Source organism: Urocitellus parryii, assembly GCF_045843805.1.
Source record: "Urocitellus parryii isolate mUroPar1 chromosome 13 unlocalized genomic scaffold, mUroPar1.hap1 SUPER_13_unloc_10, whole genome shotgun sequence".
NCBI classification, from domain to species: domain Eukaryota; kingdom Metazoa; phylum Chordata; class Mammalia; order Rodentia; family Sciuridae; genus Urocitellus; species Urocitellus parryii.
In genome coordinates, this window is record NW_027551762.1 from 259839 (window position 1) to 280236 (window position 20398).

A 20398-nucleotide genomic window follows, 5' to 3' on the forward strand; every position below is an offset into this window, starting at 1 on the left:
TGTATTTTGACGTTCATTTTTATTCAACACTGGTACCTTACTATTTCTTCAGCTGATGCACATCATAGGATGTATATTTCATCCTCAAGTTTAAAAATTTCTAGGCATTTGGTTCACTTTCAATCCCCTCCTGCTTCAGAACACATGTATTCCTCCATGTTTCTTGACTGGTTCCTTCATGAGACATCTTTCCAAACACATGATTTTCCATTTCCATAATCACTTTTGAAGCAAAACTCACACACCCTTCAGGGTAAACCATAACCCTAATATTGCCATTAGGTGTATAACTGGTAGGAATGAATGATTGTGTATCAATATAAGATTTCCTATATACTTTCAGATATCAACTCAATCCATTATTTCAATTGGAAGCAGTTATATGATTTATTCACAGTATGGTCTATTCATGCATTATCTCTATATTCATAGACCCAGGGTACACCTATTTGTACCCCCAAATACTAATTAATACGTCTTCAACATATTGCTCCCAGCAATGGTGGAAGAAATACTCATGTCACCTGATCTACATATACATTTGATCACTGTCATATTCTGGACACAAAATGCAAAGGTCACACTTATGATTGTAGCAAAGCCTAATTGGAAAGTGAGCATGGATTACTAAAAACTTCCTTCTCCAGGTTGCCTAATGCTCTCCAATGTCAATCCTATTGGTGACTACACACTTGTTTCTTCCTAAGATTACATATTCAACCTCAACCCTGTTGAAAATGTCTAATCCAATCACTCACCTTATACTTTGCCTGATTTCCTAATGTCTCTATTGATATCTGCTGTCCTACCTATTTTTCCCCAGTTCATCATTGTGACTCACTCTTCACATGTGCTGACATTTACATTCACTCTCTAACCGACACCCAATTGCTAAAGAACTTTTGGTCCAAATTTTACACTCACTCTTCTTCCTAAACCTACCGACTAGCTTCCTAATCTTACCTACTCTCCCTTTTTGACTGGATGTTCTCTTCTACATTCAATCATCCAAGGTACATGGTCCTATGCCATTGTATATCAATTTATCTGAGACATCTGTGCAGAATGTAATTCAACGCTACGTATCCCAATCAAGGGCCCAATGCCCTTCTGGCCTTCAAATCTTACTTAGATTTCTGTTTTCATACATATATTTCACCTATGTATGATTATAAATATCGCAGGTTCCCAATACCATTCTACAACCAGCAGAATGATTCCTAACCCAAATCGAACATGTTCTTAACCCTAACCAGACACTGTTCCCTCAATCTAACTTTACAGAAGAGCAGGGACAGAGTTGGTCTTACAATACAGGAATGGAGGGGATCTTCCACCTGCTGAGAACCTCAAAGGTCCATGCAGAAATGAACCCTGGAAAAGATGTAGGCAGCTATGAAGGACCTGAGAGAGCAAAAGTCATCTTCCATGGCCATCAACCTGGTCAGGATGAAGGGATGTGTCTGAATGAGCCTCTCTCTTCTTAATGTAGACAAGATGGACCAAACCAGGCCTGTGTGGAGAAGTGTTCCTTGGTGCCTATGGTTGATATTCCATTCTAACTTGTGAAAGTGTCACAGGAAGCAGGGGCAGCCTCCATCTCCTGGAACCCTTGCAAGCAACTGTTAGGACACAGTGGTTGCCAGGCAGTGACCTCATTCAGTTCCTGAAGGAAGTGACCTCACCTCACTTCCTTGGTGATGGAACTCTCTGAACTTGGGATCCAGGAAGCCAGGCACCCAGAGGCAGTCCCAGTCCCAGTCCCAGTGGGCTCACTTGTTTGGATTTACCAAGGACAGAGTCAGTCTTCCTTGGTCCCTACTGATTTGAGGATGGCCAAATGCCAGGAAAGCACTGAAGAGGGCCCGGCCTGAGAAAGCAGGTAGTGGCTCACCGCTGGCTCCTGACAACTTCACAGAGTTGGCCAAGGAGGCCAGATCTGAGACAGGACAGGCCATTTCGGGGCAACATAGTATGGCCCAGCAGTCAGACGACACTCCGGGTAGTCACAGACCTACTTGGGGGAAGGAGGTGCCTTTGTGGGTGTGGGGGTGAGTTTGTGGATTTGTCTCATGTTCTGAGAATAGGTAGGAAAGGCGGTTTGTTTGTTTGGAGTGGACTGTTTCCAGTAAGTCTTTTGACAAGGCGAGTGTTTCTAAGTTTGTGTATCTCACTGTGTCCCTGGTTGTAGACATTAGAAAAGAGAATGCATCAATGGATGTGTCCTGTCTAGTAGAAAGCTTCCCAGTCTTCATCCTGCCCAATTTATGAATGGACTGCGGCTTGCCTTATGGATGGGCAACACCTACTATCTTCCTAAGTTCCTGTTTTCTTCCTGCATTCTGGCCACTCTCCAGAATAGGCTCATGGTTTTGTGTCCAAGATATGTACCACCTCCAAGCTCTGTGACATGGCCATGTATTGGATAGCTGAAAGGAATGGTGAGCATGTCAGAAAACTCAGATATCAGTGGGACCAATAAAGTCTCAGTGGAGAAAGCCTGCTTTGGGCCTTTTGCTTACCTATTGTTCTGTTGCCCTGAATGTCAGGAAGGCCTTTGCCTCAGGGCACCCCTTTGTGAAGCCTGAAGAAAACAGTTTTCAAATGGAAATGAATGGGCATCACCTGTGGCTCTTTGCTTCATTGCTTTGCAAAGGGATGTGTCTGAATCAGCCTCTTGGCCCTGTGTGAGGCTGTGGCTTAGATTGTCAGCACCTGATGGATTGAAGAAAGATCCCATGTGTGCATCCAAAGCGAAAATGGCAAAAAAGCAGTCATTTTGGATGAAGTCTCTCGCCTTCCTCTGTAAGGTTCCTGACCTCCATCAAGAGAGCATTGGGATGCTTTGGGTCAAATGAGTTCTTCAAAGCCCTGCAGAAGCTAACCCATAGGTGCTTGGGTTTTCTCCTGACTCCAATTCACACAAAGAATCTATACCCCGCAGTCAGTAGGCCTCAAATTGGAGAAGCAGAGCAGTATTAAAGGCAGGCCTATTTGATCACTCCTGGTGCACAGGAAGGCTGTCCAGGCCACCCTGATATTAGGCAAATGAGGGGCAAGGGAGCTTATTGTGGACACTGTCTTGGGCTGCGCCCCTGATGGAAACCTCCAGCCAGAGGTTATGATGAGTGTGTATATGGAAGAAGATGAGGGCCATGTGGCAGTGTTTTGGTTGGAATTGTGGTCCTTTGTGTGGCGGTTGGAAGAGATGACTGGGTCCACCTTGGCTTGAACTCTGGTGTGATTCCCCTTGGAGACTGAGTTCTGGAACTGACCTCAGAGAAGTATTGCCATGAACTGTGTTGAGATTTTAGTAGGCCACGCATGAGAGTCACCCTTGGAAACTGAGATCTAGGCCCAGGTTGGCTTTCCACAGAGCACTGGGAATCTCAGCCAGGATATCACATGATTTTATTCTTACACACCTGGCAGCCATCATTGAGAGTCAAAACACACATGGACCTCACATGGTAGACCTCAGTGGGCCTGGCTTCATGCGACCTTTTGGCCACTCTTTGGGAAGCCTTGTTTGTGAGATTTCTCCAGAGCTTTCATTGAAATGAGCTTCCTCACCATTTAATGGTTCCTGAATGAATGGAAACCCACAGTGCCTCCAACTTCATCCTTGAAAAATGGCTCGATAAATACCATGAAATTTTTAAGTTCCCATGACCAGGTGGTACTGGAGAACCTTTGGATGTCCTGTTGCTGATCAGGAGTGTACCAGACAGTGCCTTGATTGACTGGGTTTCATGAAAATGGTGTAGAACAGAGATGCCAGTAAGTTGGGGCCTGCTGAGTAGTGGGCCTAGAGAAGTGGTGTGCAGGAGTGTGATAAAACATCTGTGGTAGGGCCATGTGGATCTGACATTGGCTTCCAAATGGCTTGTGACTGACATGGTGCAGCCGGCAGACACTTATAGGTAAAGGCATCTTGTTATATGGAGAGGTTTCAGGGCAATGTTCAGAATCAGGTTGCTAGGGTCAAGGGGGCAAGCTCTGTGGGATAGAAGACTGGTTGGTGCATTCTCCTAGGACCCTGACCCACCACACGTGACAGAACTCCCTCCTGCACTGTGTCCCAGTTGAACTCCTTGTATTTCATGAAGCAAATACCAAACTCCCAGTGCAGCAGCAAGAAACACCAGGAAAAGTAGAGGAGGACCAAATGGCTTCACAGTCCACACGGGGAGACACTTAGCCTCCAGTGGCCACTGTGGACATACAAAGAGAGAATTCAGCACTTCTGCCTCATGTTCATTGGAAAATCAGAAACCATGTCCTCCAGGTCACATAGATGCAGACCCAGCTTTGATGGTCTCACTCCAAAGGAAGCTAAAGCTCCTGACAACAACATAGATTTCAAGTGCCCAACCTCAGAGGCAGTTTCTCACGAAGTCTTTAGGCCAGCAGAGCTCCATGTTTGTGGAGTGTTTACCCTGTCCCTTACTTATGGAAACTCCTCTACCACCTCCAAGGTTGTGAACTCCTGAGCATTTTGCATTCCACATATGTATCCACAGATTTTCTAACTCTTCCCCTCGAGTTGCTTCTTCCTTGGGGCGAAGGTCATGTCAAGGCATTGTTCTGGATGAGAGTGGGAAGATTTTTGTGTAGCACGTATTTGCATACACATTGGATTCATTTCCTATTTTCCATTTGAAATACTGATTCCCTGACACTAACCCATACCCTACTAGACTCTGACTATGAATCCTAATATGATGGAGAAAAAGAACCCAAACAGAATAGAAATACAAGCAGTTCAGAGGAGGCATGGTGTATAGTTGCACTTGCCTTTTGCATTATAAAGGGTAGGTGTTATAAATCGAGTCCAATTGAATAGAAATAGTTCTCCATGTGTTTTTAAAGTTAACAAATATGTGAATTCCTGTCTCCCTTTCTCTGTAGCCTATTCAGCACATGTATTTTTACATGCACATAAAGAATCCTACCTGGTATCCCACGTATATTCTTGTGAGGTGGCTGACTTGGCAGATACAAATTGTGAGAAGAGATCACTCCTCCCAAACGCTGTTGGAACTGAAAATTCAATCTATGGGTGAGCTTCCTACTTGAACAACAGGATACAAAAATCCATGTTCAGTAAAATAAATATTTTTGGATCTGTGGATGATATATATTTCATCATGAATTTCGAATGGCATATATATTTCGAATTTTTAATGTCTGTGTGTGTGTTTTGTGTGTGTGTGAGTATATATAGATATATATATACACACACAGACACAAACTCTCTCCAGATTTTTCAAAATATGAAATATATGTGTCTTATGATACATTCCCTAAATTCATTCATGTTCATATATGTGGATTTATAATCATCTTTTCACAAGATTATTCTCAGAAATATTTATCCACCTGAAATACATATTTTTTTCCTAGTACTGAAAACTAACTTCAGTGGATGGTGCATAGAAATCCTAATCTTTCTACAGTAACTGACCCAGTTTAACATCAATGCAAGTAGATTCCTATGGGACATGATGTGTATTTTGACGTTCATTTTTATTCAACACTGGTACCTTACTATTTCTTCAGCTGATGCACATCATAGGATGTATATTTCATCCTCAAGTTTAAAAATTTCTAGGCATTTGGTTCACTTTCAATCCCCTCCTGCTTCAGAACACATGTATTCCTCCATGTTTCTTGACTGGTTCCTTCATGAGACATCTTTCCAAACACATGATTTTCCATTTCCATAATCACGTTTGAAGCAAAACTCACACACCCTTCAGGGTAAACCATAACCCTAATATTGCCATTAGGTGTATAACTGGTAGGAATGAATGATTGTGTATCAATATAAGATTTCCTATATACTTTCAGATATCAACTCAATCCATTATTTCAATTGGAAGCAGTTATATGATTTATTCACAGTATGGTCTATTCATGCATTATCTCTATATTCATAGACCCAGGGTACACCTATTTGTACCCCCAAATACTAATTAATACGTCTTCAACATATTGCTCCCAGCAATGGTGGAAGAAATACTCATGTCACCTGATCTACATATACATTTGATCACTGTCATATTCTGGACACAAAATGCAAAGGTCACACTTATGATTGTAGCAAAGCCTAATTGGAAAGTGAGCATGGATTACTAAAAACTTCCTTCTCCAGGTTGCCTAATGCTCTCCAATGTCAATCCTATTGGTGACTACACACTTGTTTCTTCCTAAGATTACATATTCAACCTCAACCCTGTTGAAAATGTCTAATCCTATCACTCACCTTATACTTTGCCTGATTTCCTAATGTCTCTATTGATATCTGCTGTCCTACCTAGTTTTCCCCAGTTCATCATTGTGACTGACTCTTCACATGTGCTGACATTTACATTCACTCTCTAACCGACACCCAATTGCTAAAGAACTTTTGGTCCAAATTTTACACTCACTCTTCTTCCTAAACCTACCGACTAGCTTCCTAATCTTACCTACTCTCCCTTTTTGACTGGATGTTCTCTTCTACATTCAATCATCCAAGGTACATGGTCCTATGCCATTGTATATCAATTTATCTGAGACATCTGTGCAGAATGTAATTCAAAGCTACGTATCCCAATCAAGGGCCCAATGCCCTTCTGGCCTTCAAATCTTACTTAGATTTCTGTTTTCATACGTATATTTCACCTATGTATGATTATAAATATCGCAGGTTCCCAATACCATTCTACAACCAGCAGAATGATTCCTAACCCAAATCGAACATGTTCTTAACCCTAACCAGACACTGTTCCCTCAATCTAACTTTACAGAAGAGCAGGGACAGAGTTGGTCTTACAATGCAGGAATGGAGGGGATCTTCCACCTGCTGAGAACCTCAAAGGTCCATGCAGAAATGAACCCTGGAAAAGATGTAGGCAGCTATGAAGGACCTGAGAGAGCAAAAGTCATCTTCCATGGCCATCAACCTGGTCAGGATGAAGGGATGTGTCTGAATGAGCCTCTCTCTTCTTAATGTAGACAAGATGGACCAAACCAGGCCTGTGTGGAGAAGTGTTCCTTGGTGCCTATGGTTGATATTCCATTCTAACTTGTGAAAGTGTCACAGGAAGCAGGGGCAGCCTCCATCTCCTGGGACCCTTGCAAGCAACTGTTAGGACACAGTGGTTGCCAGGCAGTGACATCATTCAGTTCCTGAAGGAAGTGACCTCACCTCACTTCCTTGGTGATGGAACTCTCTGAACTTGGGATCCAGGAAGCCAGGCACCCAGAGGCAGTCCCAGTCCCAGTCCCAGTGGGCTCACTTGTTTGGATTTACCAAGGACAGAGTCAGTCTTCCTTGGTCCCTACTGATTTGAGGATGGCCAAATGCCAGGAAAGCACTGAAGAGGGCCCGGCCTGAGAAAGCAGGTAGTGGCTCACCGCTGGCTCCTGACAACTTCACAGAGTTGGCCAAGGAGGCCAGATCTGAGACAGGACAGGCCATTTCGGAGCAACATAGTATGGCCCAGCAGTCAGATGACACTCCGGGTAGTCACAGACCTACTTGGGGGAAGGAGGTGCCTTTGTGGGTGTGGGGGTGAGTTTGTGGATTTGTCTCATGTTCTGAGAATAGGTAGGAAAGGCGGTTTGTTTGTTTGGAGTGGACTGTTTCCAGTAAGTCTTTTGACAAGGCGAGTGTTTCTAAGTTTGTGTATCTCACTGTGTCCCTGGTTGTAGACATTAGAAAAGAGAATGCATCAATGGATGTGTCCTGTCTAGTAGAAAGCTTCCCAGTCCTCATCCTGCCCAATTTATGAATGGACTGCCGCTTGCCTTATGGATGGGCAACACCTACTATCTTCCTAAGTTCCTGTTTTCTTCCTGCATTCTGGCCACTCTCCAGAATAGGCTCATGGTTTTGTGTCCAAGATATGTACCACCTCCAAGCTCTGTGACATGGCCATGTATTCGATAGCTGAAAGGAATGGTGAGCATGTCAGAAAACTCAGATATCAGTGGGACCAATAAAGTCTCAGTGGAGAAAGCCTGCTTTGGGCCTTTTGCTTACCTATTGTTCTGTTGCCCTGAATGTCAGGAAGGCCTTTGCCTCAGGGCACCCCTTTGTGAAGCCTGAAGAAAACAGTTTTCAAATGGAAATGAATGGGCATCACCTGTGGCTCTTTGCTTCATTGCTTTGCAAAGGGATGTGTCTGAATCAGCCTCTTGGCCCTGTGTGAGGCTGTGGCTTAGATTGTCAACACCTGATGGATTGAAGAAAGATCCCATGTGTGCATCCAAAGCGAAAATGGCAAAAAAGCAGTCATTTTGGATGAAGTCTCTCGCCTTCCTCTGTAAGGTTCCTGACCTCCATCAAGAGAGCATTGGGATGCTTTGGGTCAAATGAGTTCTTCAAAGCCCTGCAGAAGCTAACCCATAGGTGCTTGGGTTTTCTCCTGACTCCAATTCACACAAAGAATCTATACCCCGCAGTCAGTAGGCCTCAAATTGGAGAAGCAGAGCAGTATTAAAGGCAGGCCTATTTGATCACTCCTGGTGCACAGGAAGGCTGTCCAGGCCACCCTGATATTAGGCAAATGAGGGGCAAGGGAGCTTATTGTGGACACTGTCTTGGGCTGCGCCCCTGATGGAAACCTCCAGCCAGAGGTTATGATGAGTGTGTATATGGAAGAAGATGAGGGCCATGTGGCAGTGTTTTGGTTGGAATTGTGGTCCTTTGTGTGGCGGTTGGAAGAGATGACTGGGTCCACCTTGGCGTGAACTCTGGTGTGATTCCCCTTGGAGACTGAGTTCTGGAACTGACCTCAGAGAAGTATTGCCATGAACTGTGTTGAGATTTTAGTAGGCCACGCATGAGAGTCACCCTTGGAAACTGAGATCTAGGCCCAGGTTGGCTTTCCACAGAGCACTGGGAATCTCAGCCAGGATATCACATGATTTTATTCTTACACACCTGGCAGCCATCATTGAGAGTCAAAACACACATGGACCTCACATGGTAGACCTCAGTGGGCCTGGCTTCATGCGACCTTTTGGCCACTCTTTGGGAAGCCTTGTTTGTGAGATTTCTCCAGAGCTTTCATTGAAATGAGCTTCCTCACCATTTAATGGTTCCTGAATGAATGGAAACCCACAGTGCCTCCAACTTCATCCTTGAAAAATGGCTCGATAAATACCATGAAATTTTTAAGTTCCCATGACCAGGTGGCACTGGAGAACCTTTGGATGTCCTGTTGCTGATCAGGAGTGTACCAGACAGTGCCTTGATTGACTGGGTTTCATGAAAATGGTGTACAACAGAGATGCCACTTATATGTAAAGGCATCTTGTTATATGGAGAGGTTTCAGGGCAATGTTCAGAATCAGGTTGCTAGGGTCAAGGGGGCAAGCTCTGTGGGATAGAAGACTGGTTGGTGCATTCTCCTAGGACCCTGACCCACCACACGTGACAGAACTCCCTCCTGCACTGTGTCCCAGTTGAACTCCTTGTATTTCATGAAGCAAATACCAAACTCCCAGTGCAGCAGCAAGAAACACCAGGAAAAGTAGAGGAGGACCAAATGGCTTCACAGTCCACACGGGGAGACACTTAGCCTCCAGTGGCCACTGTGGACATACAAAGAGAGAATTCAGCACTTCTGCCTCATGTTCATTGGAAAATCAGAAACCATGTCCTCCAGGTCACATAGATGCAGACCCAGCTTTGATGGTCTCACTCCAAAGGAAGCTAAAGCTCCTGACAACAACATAGATTTCAAGTGCCCAACCTCAGAGGCAGTTTCTCACGAAGTCTTTAGGCCAGCAGAGCTCCATGTTTGTGGAGTGTTTACCCTGTCCCTTACTTATGGAAACTCCTCTACCACCTCCAAGGTTGTGAACTCCTGAGCATTTTGCATTCCACATATGTATCCACAGATTTTCTAACTCTTCCCCTCGAGTTGCTTCTTCCTTGGGGCGAAGGTCATGTCAAGGCATTGTTCTGGATGAGAGTGGGAAGATTTTTGTGTAGCACGTATTTGCATACACATTGGATTCATTTCCTATTTTCCATTTGAAATACTGATTCCCTGACACTAACCCATACCCTACTAGACTCTGACTATGAATCCTAATATGATGGAGAAAAAGAACCCAAACAGAATAGAAATACAAGCAGTTCAGAGGAGGCATGGTGTATAGTTGCACTTGCCTTTTGCATTATAAAGGGTAGGTGTTATAAATCTAGTCCAATTGAATAGAAATAGTTCTCCATGTGTTTTTAAAGTTAACAAATATGTGAATTCCTGTCTCCCTTTCTCTGTAGCCTATTCAGCACATGTATTTTTACATGCACATAAAGAATCCTACCTGGTATCCCACGTATATTCTTGTGAGGTGGCTGACTTGGCAGATACAAATTGTGAGAAGAGATCACTCCTCCCAAACGCTGTTGGAACTGAAAATTCAATCTATGGGTGAGCTTCCTACTTGAACAACAGGATACAAAAATCCATGTTCAGTAAAATAAATATTTTTGGATCTGTGGATGATATATATTTCATCATGAATTTTGAATGGCATATATATTTCGAATTTTTAATGTCTGTGTGTGTGTTTTGTGTGTGTGTGAGTATATATAGATATATATATACACACACAGACACAAACTCTCTCCAGATTTTTCAAAATATGAAATATATGTGTCTTATGATACATTCCCTAAATTCATTCATGTTCATATATGTGGATTTATAATCATCTTTTCACAAGATTATTCTCAGAAATATTTATCCACCTGAAATACATATTTTTTTCCTAGTACTGAAAACTAACTTCAGTGGATGGTGCATAGAAATCCTAATCTTTCTACAGTAACTGACCCAGTTTAACATCAATGCAAGTAGATTCCTATGGGACATGATGTGTATTTTGACGTTCATTTTTATTCAACACTGGTACCTTACTATTTCTTCAGCTGATGCACATCATAGGATGTATATTTCATCCTCAAGTTTAAAAATTTCTAGGCATTTGGTTCACTTTCAATCCCCTCCTGCTTCAGAACACATGTATTCCTCCATGTTTCTTGACTGGTTCCTTCATGAGACATCTTTCCAAACACATGATTTTCCATTTCCATAATCACTTTTGAAGCAAAACTCACACACCCTTCAGGGTAAACCATAACCCTAATATTGCCATTAGGTGTATAACTGGTAGGAATGAATGATTGTGTATCAATATAAGATTTCCTATATACTTTCAGATATGAACTCAATCCATTATTTCAATTGGAAGCAGTTATATGATTTATTCACAGTATGGTCTATTCATGCATTATCTCTATATTCATAGACCCAGGGTACACCTATTTGTACCCCCAAATACTAATTAATACGTCTTCAACATATTGCTCCCAGCAATGGTGGAAGAAATACTCATGTCACCTGATCTACATATACATTTGATCACTGTCATATTCTGGACACAAAATGCAAAGGTCACACTTATGATTGTAGCAAAGCCTAATTGGAAAGTGAGCATGGATTACTAAAATCTTCCTTCTCCAGGTTGCCTAATGCTCACCAATGTCAATCCTATTGGTGACTACACACTTGTTTCTTCCTAAGATTACATATTCAACCTCAACCCTGTTGAAAATGTCTAATCCTATCACTCACCTTATACTTTGCCTGATTTCCTAATGTCTCTATTGATATCTGCTGTCCTACCTATTTTTCCCCAGTTCATCATTGTGACTGACTCTTCACATGTGCTGACATTTACATTCACTCTCTAACCGACACCCAATTGCTAAAGAACTTTTGGTCCAAATTTTACACTCACTCTTCTCCCTAAACCTACCGACTAGCTTCCTAATCTTACCTACTCTCCCTTTTTGACTGGATGTTCTCTTCTACATTCAATCATCCAAGGTACATGGTCCTATGCCATTGTATATCAATTTATCTGAGACATCTGTGCAGAATGTAATTCAAAGCTATGTATCCCAATCAAGGGCCCAATGCCCTTCTGGCCTTCAAATCTTACTTAGATTTCTGTTTTCATACATATATTTCACCTATGTATGATTATAAATATCGCAGGTTCCCAATACCATTCTACAACCAGCAGAATGATTCCTAACCCAAATCGAACATGTTCTTAACCCTAACCAGACACTGTTCCCTCAATCTAACTTTACAGAAGAGCAGGGACAGTGTTGGTCTTACAATACAGGAATGGAGGGGATCTTCCACCTGCTGAGAACCTCAAAGGTCCATGCAGAAATGAACCCTGGAAAAGATGTAGGCAGCTATGAAGGACCTGAGAGAGCAAAAGTCATCTTCCATGGCCATCAACCTGGTCAGGATGAAGGGATGTGTCTGAATGAGCCTCTCTCTTCTTAATGTAGACAAGATGGACCAAACCAGGCCTGTGTGGAGAAGTGTTCCTTGGTGCCTATGGTTGATATTCCATTCTAACTTGTGAAAGTGTCACAGGAAGCAGGGGCAGCCTCCATCTCCTGGGACCCTTGCAAGCAACTGTTAGGACACAGTGGTTGCCAGGCAGTGACCTCATTCAGTTCCTGAAGGAAGTGACCTCACCTCACTTCCTTGGTGATGGAACTCTCTGAACTTGGGATCCAGGAAGCCAGGCACCCAGAGGCAGTCCCAGTCCCAGTCCCAGTGGGCTCACTTGTTTGGATTTACCAAGGACAGAGTCAGTCTTCCTTGGTCCCTACTGATTTGAGGATGGCCAAATGCCAGGAAAGCACTGAAGAGGGCCCGGCCTGAGAAAGCAGGTAGTGGCTCACCGCTGGCTCCTGACAACTTCACAGAGTTGGCTAAGGAGGCCAGATCTGAGACAGGACAGGCCATTTCGGGGCAACATAGTATGGCCCAGCCGTCAGACGACACTCCGGGTAGTCACAGACCTACTTGGGGGAAGGAGGTGCCTTTGTGGGTGTGGGGGTGAGTTTGTGGATTTGTCTCATGTTCTGAGAATAGGTAGGAAAGGCGGTTTGTTTGTTTGGAGTGGACTGTTTCCAGTAAGTCTTTTGACAAGGCGAGTGTTTCTAAGTTTGTGTATCTCACTGTGTCCCTGGTTGTAGACATTAGAAAAGAGAATGCATCAATGGATGTGTCCTGTCTAGTAGAAAGCTTCCCAGTCTTCATCCTGCCCAATTTATGAATGGACTGCGGCTTGCCTTATGGATGGGCAACACCTACTATCTTCCTAAGTTCCTGTTTTCTTCCTGCATTCTGGCCACTCTCCAGAATAGGCTCATGGTTTTGTGTCCAAGATATGTACCACCTCCAAGCTCTGTGACATGGCCATGTATTGGATAGCTGAAAGGAATGGTGAGCATGTCAGAAAACTCAGATATCAGTGGGACCATTAAAGTCTCAGTGGAGAAAGCCTGCTTTGGGCCTTTTGCTTACCTATTGTTCTGTTGCCCTGAATGTCAGGAAGGCCTTTGCCTCAGGGCACCCCTTTGTGAAGCCTGAAGAAAACAGTTTTCAAATGGAAATGAATGGGCATCACCTGTTGCTCTTTGCTTCATTGCTTTGCAAAGGGATGTGTCTGAATCAGCCTCTTGGCCCTGTGTGAGGCTGTGGCTTAGATTGTCAGCACCTGATGGATTGAAGAAAGATCCCATGTATGCATCCAAAGCGAAAATGGCAAAAAAAGCAGTCATTTTGGATGAAGTCTCTCGCCTTCCTCTGTAAGGTTCCTGACCTCCATCAAGAGAGCATTGGGATGCTTTGGGTCAAATGAGTTCTTCAAAGCCCTGCAGAGGCTTGCCCATAGGTGCTTGGGTTTTCTCCTGACTCCAATTCACACAAAGAATCTATACCCCGCAGTCAGTAGGCCTCAAATTGGAGAAGCAGAGCAGTATTAAAGGCAGGCCTATTTGATCACTCCTGGTGCACAGGAAGGCTGTCCAGGCCACCCTGATATTAGGCAAATGAGGGGCAAGGGAGCTTATTGTGGGCACTGTCTTGGGCTGCACCCCTGATGGAAACCTCCAGCCAGAGGTTATGATGAGTGTGTATATGGAAGAAGATGAGGGCCATGTGGCAGTGTTTTGGTTGGAATTGTGGTCCTTTGTGTGGCGGTTGGAAGAGATGACTGGGTCCACCTTGGCGTGAACTCTGGTGTGATTCCCCTTGGAGACTGAGTTCTGGAACTGACCTCAGAGAAGTATTGCCATGAACTGTGTTGAGATTTTAGTAGGCCACGCATGAGAGTCGCCCTTGGAAACTGAGATCTAGGCCCAGGTTGGCTTTCCACAGAGCACTGGGAATCTTAGCCAGGATATCACATGATTTTATTCTTACACACCAGGCAGCCATCATTGAGAGTCAAAACACACATGGACCTCACATGGTAGACCTCAGTGGGCCTGGCTTCATGCGACCTTTTGGCCACTCTTTGGGAAGCCTTGTTTGTGAGATTTCTCCAGAGCTTTCATTGAAATGAGCTTCCTCACCACTTAATGGTTCCTGAATGAATGGAAACCCACAGTGCCTCCAACTTCATTCTTGAAAAATGGCTCGATAAATACCATGAAATTTTTAAGTTCCCATGACCAGGTGGCACTGGAGAACCTTTGGATGTCCTGTTGCTGATCAGGAGTGTACCAGACAGTGCCTTGATTGACTGGGTTTCATGAAAATGGTGTAGAACAGAGATGCCAGTAAGTTGGGGCCTGCTGAGTAGTGGGCCTAGAGAAGTGGTGTGCAGGAGTGTGATAAAACATCTGTGGTAGGGCCATGTGGATCTGACATTGGCTTCCAAATGGCTTGTGACTGACATGGTGCAGCCGGCAGACACTTATAGGTAAAGGCATCTTGTTATATGGAGAGGTTTCAGGGCAATGTTCAGAATCAGGTTGCTAGGGTCAAGGGGGCAAGCTCTGTGGGATAGAAGACTGGTTGGTGCATTCTCCTAGGACCCTGACCCACCACACGTGACAGAACTCCCTCCTGCACTGTGTCCCAGTTGAACTCCTTGTATTTCATGAAGCAAATACCAAACTCCCAGTGCAGCAGCAAGAAACACCAGGAAAAGTAGAGGAGGACCAAATGGCTTCACAGTCCACACGGGGAGACACTTAGCCTCCAGTGGCCACTGTGGACCTACAAAGAGAGAATTCAGCACTTCTGCCTCATGTTCATTGGAAAATCAGAAACCATGTCCTCCAGGTCACATAGATGCAGACCCAGCTTTGATGGTCTCACTCCAAAGGAAGCTAAAGCTCCTGACAACAACATAGATTTCAAGTGCCCAACCTCAGAGGCAGTTTCTCACGAAGTCTTTAGGCCAGCAGAGCTCCATGTTTGTGGAGTGTTTACCCTGTCCCTTACTTATGGAAACTCCTCTACCACCTCCAAGGTTGTGAACTCCTGAGCATTTTGCATTCCACATATGTATCCACAGATTTTCTAACTCTTCCCCTCGAGTTGCTTCTTCCTTGGGGCGAAGGTCATGTCAAGGCATTGTTCTGGATGAGAGTGGGAAGATTTTTGTGTAGCACGTATTTGCATACACATTGGATTCATTTCCTATTTTCCATTTGAAATACTGATTCCCTGACACTAACACATACCCTACTAGACTCTGACTATGAATCCTAATATGATGGAGAAAAAGAACCCAAACAGAATAGAAATACAAGCAGTTCAGAGGAGGCATGGTGTATAGTTGCACTTGCCTTTTGCATTATAAAGGGTAGGTGTTATAAATCTAGTCCAATTGAATAGAAATAGTTCTCCATGTGTTTTTAAAGTTAACAAATATGTGAATTCCTGTCTCCCTTTCTCTGTAGCCTATTCAGCACATGTATTTTTACATGCACATAAAGAATCCTACCTGGTATCCCACGTATATTCTTGTGAGGTGGCTGACTTGGCAGATACAAATTGTGAGAAGAGATCACTCCTCCCAAACGCTGTTGGAACTGAAAATTCAATCTATGGGTGAGCTTCCTACTTGAACAACAGGATACAAAAATCCATGTTCAGTAAAATAAATATTTTTGGATCTGTGGATGATATATATTTAATCATGAATTTCGAATGGCATATATATTTCGAATTTTTAATGTCTGTGTGTGTGTGTTTTGTGTGTGTGTGAGTATATATAGATATATATATACACACACAGACACAAACTCTCTCCAGATTTTTCAAAATATGAAATATATGTGTCTTATGATACATTCCCTAAATTCATTCATGTTCATATATGTGGATTTATAATCATCTTTTCACAAGATTATTCTCAGAAATATTTATCCACCTGAAATACATATTTTTTTCCTAGTACTGAAAACTAACTTCAGTGGATGGTGCGTAGAAATCCTAATCTTTCTACAGTAACTGACCCAGTTTAACATCAATGCAAGTAGATTCCTATGGGACATGATGTGTATTTTGGCGTTCATTTTTATTCAACACTGGTACCTTACTATTTCTTCAGCTGATGCACATCATAGGATGTATATTTCATCCTCAAGTTTAAAAATTTCTAGGCATTTGGTTCACTTTCAATCCCCTCCTGCTTCAGAACACATGTATTCCTCCATGTTTCTTGACTGGTTCCTTCATGAGACATCTTTCCAAACACATGATTTTCCATTTCCATAATCACTTTTGAAGCAAAACTCACACACCCTTCAGGGTAAACCATAACCCTAATATTGCCATTAGGTGTATAACTGGTAGGAATGAATGATTGTGTATCAATATAAGATTTCCTATATACTTTCAGATATCAACTCAATCCATTATTTCAATTGGAAGCAGTTATATGATTTATTCACAGTATGGTCTATTCATGCATTATCTCTATATTCATAGACCCAGGGTACACCTATTTGTACCCCCAAATACTAATTAATACGTCTTCAACATATTGCTCCCAGCAATGGTGGAAGAAATACTCATGTCACCTGATCTACATATACATTTGATCACTGTCATATTCTGGACACAAAATGCAAAGGTCACACTTATGATTGTAGCAAAGCCTAATTGGAAAGTGAGCATGGATTACTAAAAACTTCCTTCTCCAGGTTGCCTAATGCTCTCCAATGTCAATCCTATTGGTGACTACACACTTGTTTCTTCCTAAGATTACATATTCAACCTCAACCCTGTTGAAAATGTCTCATCCTATCACTCACCTTATACTTTGCCTGATTTCCTAATGTCTCTATTGATATCTGCTGTCCTACCTATTTTTCCCCAGTTCATCATTGTGACTCACTCTTCACATGTGCTGACATTTACATTCACTCTCTAACCGACACCCAATTGCTAAAGAACTTTTGGTCCAAATTTTACACTCACTCTTCTTCCTAAACCTACCGACTAGCTTCCTAATCTTACCTACTCTCCCTTTTTGACTGGATGTTCTCTTCTACATTCAATCATCCAAGGTACATGGTCCTATGCCATTGTATATCAATTTATCTGAGACATCTGTGCAGAATGTAATTCAAAGCTACGTATCCCAATCAAGGGCCCAATGCCCTTCTGGCCTTCAAATCTTACTTAGATTTCTGTTTTCATACATATATTTCACCTATGTATGATTATAAATATCGCAGGTTCCCAATATCATTCTACAACCAGCAGAATGATTCCTAACCCAAATCGAACATGTTCTTAACCCTAACCAGACACTGTTCCCTCAATCTAACTTTACAGAAGAGCAGGGACAGAGTTGGTCTTACAATGCAGGAATGGAGGGGATCTTCCACCTGCTGAGAACCTCAAAGGTCCATGCAGAAATGAACCCTGGAAAAGATGTAGGCAGCTATGAAGGACCTGAGAGAGCAAAAGTCATCTTCCATGGCCATCAACCTGGTCAGGATGAAGGGATGTGTCTGAATGAGCCTCTCTCTTCTTAATGTAGACAAGATGGACCAAACCAGGCCTGTGTGGAGAAGTGTTCCTTGGTGCCTATGGTTGATATTCCATTCTAACTTGTGAAAGTGTCACAGGAAGCAGGGGCAGCCTCCATCTCCTGGGACCCTTGCAAGCAACTGTTAGGACACAGTGGTTGCCAGGCAGTGACCTCATTCAGTTCCTGAAGGAAGTGACCTCACCTCACTTCCTTGGTGATGGAACTCTCTGAACTTGGGATCCAGGAAGCCAGGCACCCAGAGGCAGTCCCAGTCCCAGTCCCAGTGGGCTCACTTGTTTGGATTTACCAAGGACAGAGTCAGTCTTCCTTGGTCCCTACTGATTTGAGGATGGCCAAATGCCAGGAAAGCACTGAAGAGGGCCCGGCCTGAGAAAGCAGGTAGTGGCTCACCGCTGGCTCCTGACAACTTCACAGAGTTGGCCAAGGAGGCCAGATCTGAGACAGGACAGGCCATTTCGGGGCAACATAGTATGGCCCAGCAGTCAGACGACACTCCGGGTAGTCACAGACCTACTTGGGGGAAGGAGGTGCCTTTGTGGGTGTGGGGGTGAGTTTGTGGATTTGTCTCATGTTCTGAGAATAGGTAGGAAAGGCGGTTTGTTTGTTTGGAGTGGACTGTTTCCAGTAAGTCTTTTGACAAGGCGAGTGTTTCTAAGTTTGTGTATCTCACTGTGTCCCTGGTTGTAGACATTAGAAAAGAGAATGCATCAATGGATGTGTCCTGTCTAGTAGAAAGCTTCCCAGTCCTCATCCTGCCCAATTTATGAATGGACTGCCGCTTGCCTTATGGATGGGCAACACCTACTATCTTCCTAAGTTCCTGTTTTCTTCCTGCATTCTGGCCACTCTCCAGAATAGGCTCATGGTTTTGTGTCCAAGATATGTACCACCTCCAAGCTCTGTGACATGGCCATGTATTGGATAGCTGAAAGGAATGGTGAGCATGTCAGAAAACTCAGATATCAGTGGGACCAATAAAGTCTCAGTGGAGAAAGCCTGCTTTGGGCCTTTTGCTTACCTATTGTTCTGTTGCCCTGAATGTCAGGAAGGCCTTTGCCTCAGGGCACCCCTTTGTGAAGCCTGAAGAAAACAGTTTTCAAATGGAAATGAATGGGCATCACCTGTGGCTCTTTGCTTCATTGCTTTGCAAAGGGATGTGTCTGAATCAGCCTCTTGGCCCTGTGTGAGGCTGTGGCTTAGATTGTCAGCACCTGATGGATTGAAGAAAGATCCCATGTGTGCATCCAAAGCCAAAATGGCAAAAAAGCAGTCATTTTGGATGAAGTCTCTCGCCTTCCTCTGTAAGGTTCCTGACCTCCATCAAGAGAGCATTGGGATGCTTTGGGTCAAATGAGTTCTTCAAAGCCCTGCAGAGGCTAGCCCATAGGTGCTTGGGTTTTCTCCTGACTCCAATTCACACAAAGAATCTATACCCCGCAGTCAGTAGGCCTCAAATTGGAGAAGCAGAGCAGTATTAAAGGCAGGCCTATTTGATCACTCCTGGTGCACAGGAAGGCTGTCCAGGCCACCCTGATATTAGGCAAATGAGGGGCAAGGGAGCTTATTGTGGACACTGTCATGGGCTGCGCCCCTGATGGAAACCTCCAGCCAGAGGTTATGATGAGTGTGTATATGGAAGAAGATGAGGGCCATGTGGCAGTGTTTTGGTTGGAATTGTGGTCCTTTGTGTGGCGGTTGGAAGAGATGACTGGGTCCACCTTGGCGTGAACTCTGGTGTGATTCCCCTTGGAGACTGAGTTCTGGAACTGACCTCAGAGAAGTATTGCCATGAACTGTGTTGAGATTTTAGTAGGCCACGCATGAGAGTCGCCCTTGGAAACTGAGATCTAGGCCCAGGTTGGCTTTCCACAGAGCACTGGGAATCTCAGCCAGGATATCACATGATTTTATTCTTACAGACCTGGCAGCCATCATTGAGAGTCAAAACACACATGGACCTCACATGGTAGACCTCAGTGGGCCTGGCTTCATGCGACCTTTTGGCCACTCTTTGGGAAGCCTTGTTTGTGAGATTTCTCCAGAGCTTTCATTGAAATGAGCTTCCTCACCATTTAATGGTTCCTGAATGAATGGAAACCCACAGTGCCTCCAACTTCATTCTTGAAAAATGGCTCGATAAATACCATGAAATTTTGAAGTTCCCATGACCAGGTGGCACTGGAGAACCTTTGGATGTCCTGTTGCTGATCAGGAGTGTACCAGACAGTGCCTTGATTGACTGGGTTTCATGAAAATGGTGTAGAACAGAGATGCCAGTAAGTTGGGGCCTGCTGAGTAGTGGGCCTAGAGAAGTGGTGTGCAGGAGTGTGATAAAACATCTGTGGTAGGGCCATGTGGATCTGACATTGGCTTCCAAATGGCTTGTGACTGACATGGTGCAGCCGGCAGACACTTATAGGTAAAGGCATCTTGTTATATGGAGAGGTTTCAGGGCAATGTTCAGAATCAGGTTGCTAGGGTCAAGGGGGCAAGCTCT